We start from the raw sequence: 10,103 nt of genomic DNA, 5'->3' as shown, positions 1-10,103 counted from the left end.
GCGAATGTACCTTGTCCTCTCTCCTGAGTGTCCACGTGTGGCAGGAAGTTAATGCTGATGTGGTGAGTAAGACACCAAGGCTATTAAGCTACACAGGCCCCTGTGATTATATGATCAGGGGATTTGTGTACTGTGCAAAGGCTTGGATGGCATCCTTTGTCCCAGACAGAAGGGTTCCGTTTATTGTCCTCCTAAGGTACTTTTTTGTTCACTTTGTTACTTTTGCTCGCGTGTACTCAACAAGCAGATATTGACCAACTGCTATGTGCTAGTCAGTGGTAGTTGTTTGGGATACAGCAATGAGAAAAGCATGACTCCTAGCATCTGTTGCATGTGCATGTGTGCATGCATGTGACTCTGAGGGAGAGAGAGATTAAGCAATATGATACCATAGAGGCTGGGCACTGCCTGACTCTGTGTGGAATTCAGGGAGGTCTTTACAAAGAAGGCTTTTCTCTGAAGCTGCATTTAAGCTTGGATGTTCTAGCAACCAGAACTGCAATGAGAATTGTAGGTGCAGATGAACTTTGTGTAGGGTAATGTTCTTTCTCAAAGAACCCACTGCAGCCAGCTACACAATTTTCTTTACAAATCTGCAGCAAACTAGACAAGTCACAGGCAGTCCCACCTCAGGAAGTTCCCTGCATCGCGTGATGGCGAAACTGACATCACAGCATGGAAACCAGAGTCCCACTGTTCCCACAGGTCAGTGCTTAGCTGTTTCAATACATTATCTGAAACTGCGTCTTCTAATTTCTGGACTTTTCAGATCTGTACAGACTCAGATCTGGGTGGGGCTTAGAATGAAGGAGGGAGCCCTTGGTGATCATGTGATTCATTTCGTTGGTCTGTCATAGGTAACTAGCCAAATGTACCTTAGACTTTGATCTCTGAAAAACTTATAGCTGAATTCAATGTTTATTCTTACGGATCACTTAGCATTTGACTAGAAGGTATGAATCTCTAAGTAAGGTAAGGATTTCTAAGTTATTTATGCCTAGAACTTAAAAGTGGGCATGAATAAATATGTGTGGTTGTTACTTGACACTTTATTTTCTTGTTAGGAAAAAATGAGTGACTGATCTTTTAAATGGATTTAGTGCACATACTGTATATTGTGCATATGTGCCAAACAAATATTTAGTAAGAGGTTTTCTTGAACATGCTGATATATTTCAAATAAAAGAACTTAGCAAAAATGAAGAAAAGGCCGAACATTCTAATAAGACAGTGAAGGAGGGATGAGCAATGTTTGTTCTGAAAATTATCTGGGACCTTTAAACAAATCTCTGAGGGTGTATTCTTACTTGTAATTGTCTATCTAGTTACACGACAGAGGCTTATTAACTGCCCCAAGGATGCGCTGCTTTCTATTCTTGGTTAGAAGCAAAAGGACAGTAGTTGTGGTTATCTTGCAGAAGAATCGTGATCTTTGAATTCTAAAACAAGAAACTTAGAAGTCTCCTGGATATTTCCACTGTCTCAAGGGAGAATCATTAAGTTTATGTCATTTTTGATACCTAAAAAAAGGTTGAAAAAGTTTAGATTCAATTCTCATTGGATTTCTATTGTTTGGGACTTTGAACAATAGAAAAAAGTATTCACGGGGAACTTAGTTTTTTGTGTGTGTCATTGGTACTTGACAAAGCAAACTTGAGTTTCCCTATTTCCTAGAAATATGTAGGAAATAATTTCTGTCCAAAATGGTAAATTGGTGTCATATCCCATTTATAAGCATATTTTAATTCAAAGATGTAATAAAGTGTGGTGGTCAAGGTTTACAGAGTCAAATCATCCTTGATGCAATCACCGACTTCATCATTAACCATTTGTGTATTTTTCTCTGGCCCAGTTTCCAAATCTGTACAATGTGGGTAGATAGAAGTTCCTAGGATTGCTGTGAAGATTAAATGAAATGTATTAAAGTGCTTAGCAAAGCGTCTGGTATGTAGAAAGTGTTTAATAAATATTATTTCAGAATGTAGATGTAAAAGACAAGTAATTTCCTATATAATAATATTGAATAACCTGAAGGTTAGTGGCTCTTACATGAATCCGTGAATGAAGGCTCTGCCTACTTTTGGCGTGTGACCCACCAGGATGCTCTATCAGTTGACCTGAGCTGGGAAAGAAACCAATTCCTGTGTTGAGTTTTCTTCCAGGTGCTTAAAGGAGACCATAGCTGTCTGAATATTTTGATCATTAACCAACGATCCTGGGTGGCTTCTCCTTGCTCTGGTCTGTAACCAGGGTAGGTCACGTAGTAAGGCATCAGATGCGGTGTTCTTCCTCCTGAGGCTGTCATGCGAACTCTGACTTCCTAGAGACTCACCCAGGAGTGGAGCGTTTGTTCTGAGTTACATAACCAGCATCCTCTTTGAGGCTTCAAATGTCTGTCTGACTTCTGACTGCAGGCATGCAAAACTTTCCCCTGCCTAGCAGGAATAAACACCTCTTTTCCAAGCAGCTACATAGCTGCAGCCTAGGGGCTATCAGAGAGCCAGTTGCTTCCTGACTTAATTTCTGGGAAGACCAATTGCCTACTCAAGAAAAATTCCTTCCTCCTTATTCTTCTCTCAGATAAGACTAGCTGTTAGGTATTCCCTCCCTAGGACTCTGACCTGACTCTCATAGAAAAGAAAAAAGATTGAAGTTCATTCCACTTAACTGGGGCTATAAACATGCCACCTGAAAAATCCTGCTATTCTGGCTTACTATAATTTCAGACTCTCCTTTCTAACACAATACTATCTTTATAACACATACACACCTTTCCTTGATACTCAGTTGTGGTGTTGATATGTTCAAAATCCCTCTACTTTAGCCCCAGCTAAAGTTCCCAGTATATATTTGCAGGCCCCTGTTACCCTACCATCTTCAAGAGAATGCATATTCCTCTTTTTCAGCATAGGCTTCACCCTTGCAGGCTTGCTTCTCTCTGGATATTCATTTCCAGCAGGTATCTGAGGTAAATGTACTCTATCGCATCTTTTTCTGTTAGAGACTAGAATGCAGCTAGCAGGTGCAGCTTCTTATAATAACTGCAGAGTCAGATATTTTTCTCTCTGTAAAAACTGTTAAATGTCCTCTCAGAGGCTCATTTTAAAATTCTGAGTAAGAGGTGGGGGCTTGTTTTTCATTAGTCCTTGATCTTGGAACCTTATAATCTGTTATTGCACATTGCTCCTTACCAGCCATTTAGAGTTGAAACTACTAATTACCAAGTGATAAGAAATTAAGATACAAACCAAAGATAGGCAAAGGTATACTTGGAGCTTTTTTACTTTAACACGTCTGTTTCAGGAGGGATGTCTTCTCCACGGCTATCCAGGACTGTCCTAGAGACCATCTTTGAGAAATGAGATCCTTTCTATCTAATTTAACATAGATTAGAGGCATCACCAAGAACACCTTCTGAAGAAAAAAATATCTTGCCTTTTCTTTCTGTCCCATACTCTACATCCCTTAACTATGATCACTAAAATGTCCTGTCAGTTACAGAAAATTAATGTTACTATGCCTGACTTTTGTAATATTTCTATTTACAAATTGACTAATTATATGCCTGATCTAATTACATGCACACTAAGCTAGTAGCTCTGTATTTATATCAACTTGGCAACAAAGAAAATGAACTTAGTTTAAAAAAAAAAAAGGGAAAAAAAAGTTAAATCACTTTTGTAAAAGACCCAGGAAATATCTATATGTATCTCCATCATATTACAATACAGAAATATGTAAGTATGTTACATAAATATAATATGTATTTACTACAGAAAATAAGTGAAAAGGGTGAAATTGATGGCGTCAGAGCTTAGAAATATTGTTAGTGTGGTGGGAAAAGAGAAAGGAGAGGAGTGGTCAGATTATGAAGAATTCCATTGGTGTAGTATGTTCTGAGTTTGTGAGTTCAGGGGTGGAATAGAAAGCTCTGGGTGATACATGCAGGAATCTATCTGTGAAAATACTAGGCTGAGTGCAGTAGAAGTAACTGGTTTTGGAATTCTTGTCTTTTCCTAGAGTTTTAGATTTGCTGATAAGAATTTAGTAGATAAGAGGAGAAAGAGGCATAGAAAAGCTCAGATGACCGAAGTGACAAGTATTTCTTAAATATTTGACCCATAAAAGTACTAATACTCTAACCCAACCAGATATGCCCCATTCAAATTAAATACAATTGACACTCCCTGTTACCCTTTTGTGTAGGAGCAAGGGTCACTCTACAATAAATTTAGATTCCCACAGTGAGATATAGATTCCCTAAAGATACAGAGCAATGGCTTGGAAAGAGCACCGTTGTTTGAAGAGACTGCCAGCTTTATTTTCAGATTCCAGTGTGGAGAGAAGATGGGAAAATGAGCAACTCTTCTCGAGAAAAAGGAGATGGGGAAATGGTGCTTTGGGGAAAGAATTGAGTTCCAGCTGAGGCTGGAAGGCAGCAGGAATCAGAGCAGGCTGTGGGTAACAGGCAGTTTATCGTCTATTGATGTTTTCAGAGGACACAGGGAAGAGCTTTTTTTTTTTCTTAATTGGAGACAGAGTCTCACTCTGTCGCCCAGGCTGGAGTGCAATGGTGCGCTCCCTGCTCACCTCAACCTCTGCCTCCAAGGTTCATGCAGTTCTCCTTCCTCAGCCTCCCGAGTAGCTGGGATTACAGGTGCACGTCACCACGCCTGGCTAATTTTTGTATTTTTAAATAGAGACAAGGTTTCACCATGTTGGCCACGCTGGTCTCGAACCCCTGATGAGGGAAGAGCTTTGAAAGGAACAACAGAAGGGGAAGGCTGGGTGGGTCGAGGGGAAGCAGCACAGAACCTGGGAGAGGCAGTGTGTGAGAAGATGAGTAAGCAAGTGTCCTGTTCACAGGATGATGTATGAGCTTTTGCAGAGACAGGAGGCAGGGTGGGAAGAAACAGCCCAGGGAATTCAAGGACAGCCTTTGTTTCACAGAGAGGATTTCACCACAAGGAGCTGATGAGTCAAAGATTCAGGTGCAAGTGATTTATTGAAATAGTGCTCTTAGAAGAAACCACTTAGGGGGTAGGGAAAGCCAGAGTGATGGATAAGATAGGAATATAAACCAGGTGAGCCAATAATAGGAAAAACATGGTTTACTGGGGCTTCCAGGAAATCAGCTTCTCTCCTTAACAAGATGTTCTCCTGAAGCTCCAGTTCTTTTCACCTGGGCTTAGTGGTGTGTGATGCCAGGCCTGAAACATCTACAGCCACTTTGTTATCACGATGGAAGCTAGACTGTGTATAAGGTAAACCCACAGGAGGCAAAGCAGAGACATGAGACCTGGTGACATGCGTCCTCGGTAGAGCTGGCCAGAGGCTCCCAGAAGCCTCAGTTATGTTTCTCCGAAGATTTCCTTTGTTGTCTAAGCCAGTTCCAAGATGTTGTTCTTACTGCTTGCAACAGAAAATCTAAATTCCCAAACACTTTATTTTAATAATGCTGTCATAGTTATCAAAATATGCTTTAATCTTGGAATTGACAGTAATCAAAAATGACTAATGACATAAAATATTTAAGTTTAGCTTCTAAAACAGCTGAAATATTTCACAGCAGTACAATGAAATGAAAGAAGAGAATTTCCTTTCACTCTGGAAAGGAAGAAATTATACATACACACGTATCTCTTCTAATTTCTGTCTTCTGATCTGAGAGTTAGTCTCCTTAAAACTTGAGTGTGAAGAGACCCAGGCCCTCCAAACCAATTTCCCCCGTTGAAGTTAGCTTTCTATTTTATATGCAAAACAACATGATATCCTAAGTATGCTTTGTAGATTACATTTCTAATTCTTGTTCGTTCTTGTGCTTTTAGTGTTGCATGCACTGACACAGTTCTGCAAGCTGTCTTTGAAAAGCTTTTTACCTCTTTTTACTGCTCTTTTGCCTTGCCTGTGAATTCCAGAGACGTGACTGCAGAAATAGATGACTGAACACTAAGTATGTACAGGTTCTATTCTCCTACTTTTATTTACTTTTCTGAGGATTCCAAACACATTTGTTGTTTTTGAGGGATTTGCTTTCTTCTAGAGTTATCTTCTTGCAGTCTTTTTTATGATGGCAACTCCTATTCAATTCAATTCTTTCCCCTTATTTTTCTCCCACCACCATTTTCCTTTCTTGCTGCTAATTATTTCAATTGTCCTTCTCTCTGATAGTCCTGTTTTCTTCCATAGGCTAATTTGAGAGACTATATTGTTTCTGTTTCGCATTTGAAATTTGAGGGTGGCCCCTGGTAGTTTTAATCCATTTGGCAAATTCTTGTAATCTTTTCCTCATAAGAATTCTACTCCTTTCTCCCTCAACTCAAGCAGCCTCAAGGTCATCTTGCCTCCTCCTTTCTTCTTGGAACCAGGCAGCACATTTTACTTTACACTGCTTCCTGCTCCCTACCTTGACTGTTCGATTGTTTCTCTTCAGTTTCTATGTTGGTTTTATCTGAGTGACTCACATTTACCAAGCATTGCCTACGAGCTCAGTGGTTTGTGTGCTGCCTGTACAATATGAAAGGTAATCCAATAACTGAGCTAGGGTATTGGGTTGGTATTCTAATTTTAGAAGAAAGTTGAGATGTGCTGTAATTTAGGACACAAGACAAGTAACAATCTAGATTTGATTTCTGTGTTGCTATTTATATTCACCATCTAATTCATACAAGAATGTACACTTATGAGTTACATAGATGTAATTTTTGTAGTAAGGAAATGAATATTTTAACATGAGGATTAAACAGTCTGACTTTAAAATGGTATATAAATGAGTGTGAAAGAGAAAATATCTGATTTCATGTTCTGTTTTGCTGGTTAATTAGTCATTTGATAACAGGTCTGAAACAGCATGATACCTGGAAACCATGATTACTGAAACCTGTAAATATTTTACCATCAAGGATTCAACCTCCTCTCCTTTATCATCTTGATAGTATGCTGAGACAGACATTTTATTGACTAATGCCTCTCCCAGTTTTCCCCCTGCTAATCATACTTTGATTGGTTTAAATTCCACATGGGGATTTCTTGATTCTGATAATCCAAGACATTCAACTCTCTTCAAGTCAAGTAGTCGACTCTTTTGAATTACTTTTCAGTTTCATTTTAATTTCCCCAATTCAAGTTGGAAACACTTCTTTAGTATTTCCTTGCCACACAGGCTTTTCTAAGGTCTAAAGCAAGTGCTACTTTACTCTCTTTCCAGCTACTCAGGAGGCCGAGACAGGAGAATTGCTTGAGCCCGGGAGGCAGAGGCTGCAATGAGCTTTATTCTCATTTTATTGTTGGAGGCCTGATTCACAGGAGAAATTGTGCAATATGGTCCTGAAGTCAAGAGAGAAGGGGGGAAGAGGTTAAGAAGAGAGAGGAGGAAATAAATTCCTTCAGGGCGTTTATTAGAAATGCCTCCTGGTGCTGCTTTTTCTGTTCCGGGCTGGCTCTCTCCCTGAAAACAGCACACACTAATAGGAAATAAAAAAATCCTGAAATCAGTATCCTCTGTTGTCTTTTGTGGAGAAGTCAGAGCTGCTTCTTTTTCTTCTTCTCCACCCATGCCCTACCTCTTTGCTTCTTGTTGAGGCAAAAGAGTAAACTATTTCTTCCCTTTATTTGGCATTCAACTGCTTAATTCAGTTAGGTCTTGGTTCTGAGTTTCCTGTATCTATTTTTCCTAGAATGTGGAAACTTTAGATCAACAGATTCAATTCTATCTTCATTTTAGGGAAGTTTTCTTACATTTATTTATGTGTCAACTCTTTGGTTTGATGAGTTCTTGACTTCAGGAGCCAATATCAATTATCCTTATATTGTGTCATTTATGTGCTATCATGTGACCTCATCTAATTGCATTTAATTTATGTTCTATAGCTCAGCCTCATCTAGTGCATTCATCTCTTTCATCTGAATTCATCAAGATACCTCAAATCTTTCTCTACTCTGGCTTTCAGTGATACCTCTTCTGTACTTTGCTAGCTCTATGTTCTTTTTACTTATTTATTTATTTATTTATTTATTTATTTTTTGAGACGGAGTTTCCCTCTTGTTACCCAGGCTGGAGTGCAATGGCACGATCTCGGCTCACCGCGACCTCCGCCTTCTGGGTTCAGGCAATTCCCCTACCTCAGCCTCCCGAGTAGCTGGGATTACAGGCACGCGCCACCATGCCCAGCTAATTTTTTGTATTTTTAGTAGAGACGGGGTTTCACCATGTTGACCAGGATGGTCTCGATCTCTTGACCTCATGATCCACCCACCTCGGCCTCCCAAAGTGCTGGGATTACAGGCGTGAGCCACTGCGCCCAGCCAGCTCTATGTTCTTATTAGTCATCTCTAGAAATTTTAGTCCATATTTTGTTTTCGCCAATCTACAATCCTCTTCTCATCCTATTATTTTTTTCAGCTTGTTTTTGAGTACTTGTTTTGTTGTTTACATATTCTGAGTATTTCTAATATAAAAATATTATTGTTTTGTATAATTTTTCTAGAGGGCATAGACCTAATATAAGTGAAGGTTTTCTTTCTGTTCTTTGAACTGTTCCAGGTTGGGCTTTATTTTATTTTTATTTTTGCTCATTTGCATGCCATTCCTGTACCCCACCTCTTTGGGACTACAGCGTATATTACATAACATGTCATTTTTTTATTTTGCTCAGTTAGCGGCTGGGTAATCAAATCAGTTCTGACATAGTAGGTGTGTGATGGGCTCTTGATTTTTTTTTTTCTCTCATTTTGTCTGAGATCTAGGATCCATTATTGCAACCACTATCACCATCCCCTCACGTCAGGTGACTCTGATGGCTGGATAGTTTGTGTGTTATGCTTATTTTCTTAGGCTGAGTTATTGGCAGGGGTGGAAATAAACTTTTTGTCAGATAACTGACTCTCATTTTTGGACGTACTGAATATCACATTTCAGTGTTGACACCATTGAGTTGAGGATGTGTATATGTGAGTGTAGCGTCTAAAGGGGAATACACTGGGGTTTTGAGTGGTTTTCCCCTGTTCAGTGTATCATTTTATAAGCTGTGCTCCCATTGTCATGTCCATGCCATCGTTTATGTTCCCATTCCATTCCTAGTACTCCACAGTCAAGAAAGAAGAGAGATTTCTCTCCAGATTTAGGCATTGGGTTAGTTTTCTTGGTCTCCTTTAACAAACTACCACAAATATGGTGGCTTAAAATAACAAAAACATATTCTCTCACAGTTCTGAAGGCCAGAAGTCCAAAATCAAGGTGTTGGCAGGGTCACATTTCCTAAGACTCTAGGGGCGACGCCTTCTTGCCTCTGCCAACGTCTGGCAACTTCTGGTGTTCCCTGCCTTGTGTCAATATAATTTCAGTCTCTGGCGCTGTCTAGGTGTCTTTCCTACCTCTCACTGGACTCAGGGCACAACCTAATCCAGTAGGATTTCATCTCAATCTTTACCTTAATTACATCTACAAAGGCCCTATTTTCAAATAAGCTCCCTGTCTGAGTTTCTCGGTAGATATGAAATTTTGAAGGACAACTAGTCAATCCACTACAAATATGTTAGAGCTTTCGGGGCTTCGGCAACACACCGCAAATCTTCTGTGTCTGAGAGTGGGCTTCACCTCCCTACTAAAGGCCTGTTCTGCAGGTCCCTAATGTTTCTAGATCTAGGAAGTTGCTCCTTCAGCCCAGGGTGTTAGGGTACTTGGCCATGTTGCTAGTCTTGGGGTACAGCATCATTCTTGTTAGTTTCCCTTAACCCTGCCTACAGCTGTATAAATAGTCACATTAGTTAACTATTCATGATTACCACAATACATAGTCATATTTGCTGCCTGAGTGAGATTACCGGTTGATTTCGCATCCTTGCCTTATAATTGATTTTAAAGGGAATATTTCTAACGTTTCCCCATTGAAGATTCTATTTTTGTAGGGTTTTCAGACATATTCTTTGTAACATTAAAGCCTTTTATTCATTTAATGAGGTATTTACAATTATTTTGTATATTGTCTTATTTATTCCTGCATGTATTCAGATGATGGGTTTTTCAGCTCTAATCTGCTTAATATGCTTTTAGCCTGGGTTTTCTTGAAAACAATCCTCCTGAAGCAAGGATTAAAATGCAGATG

At 39.5% G+C, this 10,103-nt stretch overlaps 1 protein-coding gene across 2 annotated transcripts in view; it reads left to right on the top strand.

The window, feature by feature from the left end:
* The first annotated feature begins 875 nt into the window (after nt 1–875).
* HHLA2 (HHLA2 member of B7 family) overlaps nt 876–10,103 on the top strand; it is an 82,300-nt gene continuing 73,072 nt past the window's right edge. The window contains exon 1 of one of the 2 annotated variants that reach the window (XM_074404413.1): nt 876–953. The gene's annotated coding sequence lies outside the window, so the exon portion shown is untranslated. Of the gene's footprint in view, nt 973–10,103 lie in introns of both variants that reach the window. The other variant, XM_074404411.1, reaches the window with a different exon arrangement.

Source organism: Saimiri boliviensis, chromosome 8 (assembly GCF_048565385.1).
Source record: "Saimiri boliviensis isolate mSaiBol1 chromosome 8, mSaiBol1.pri, whole genome shotgun sequence".
Lineage (NCBI taxonomy): Eukaryota > Metazoa > Chordata > Mammalia > Primates > Cebidae > Saimiri > Saimiri boliviensis.
The sequence above is the reverse complement of the archived record's forward strand: the minus strand, read 5'-3'. Positions and strand labels throughout refer to the sequence as shown.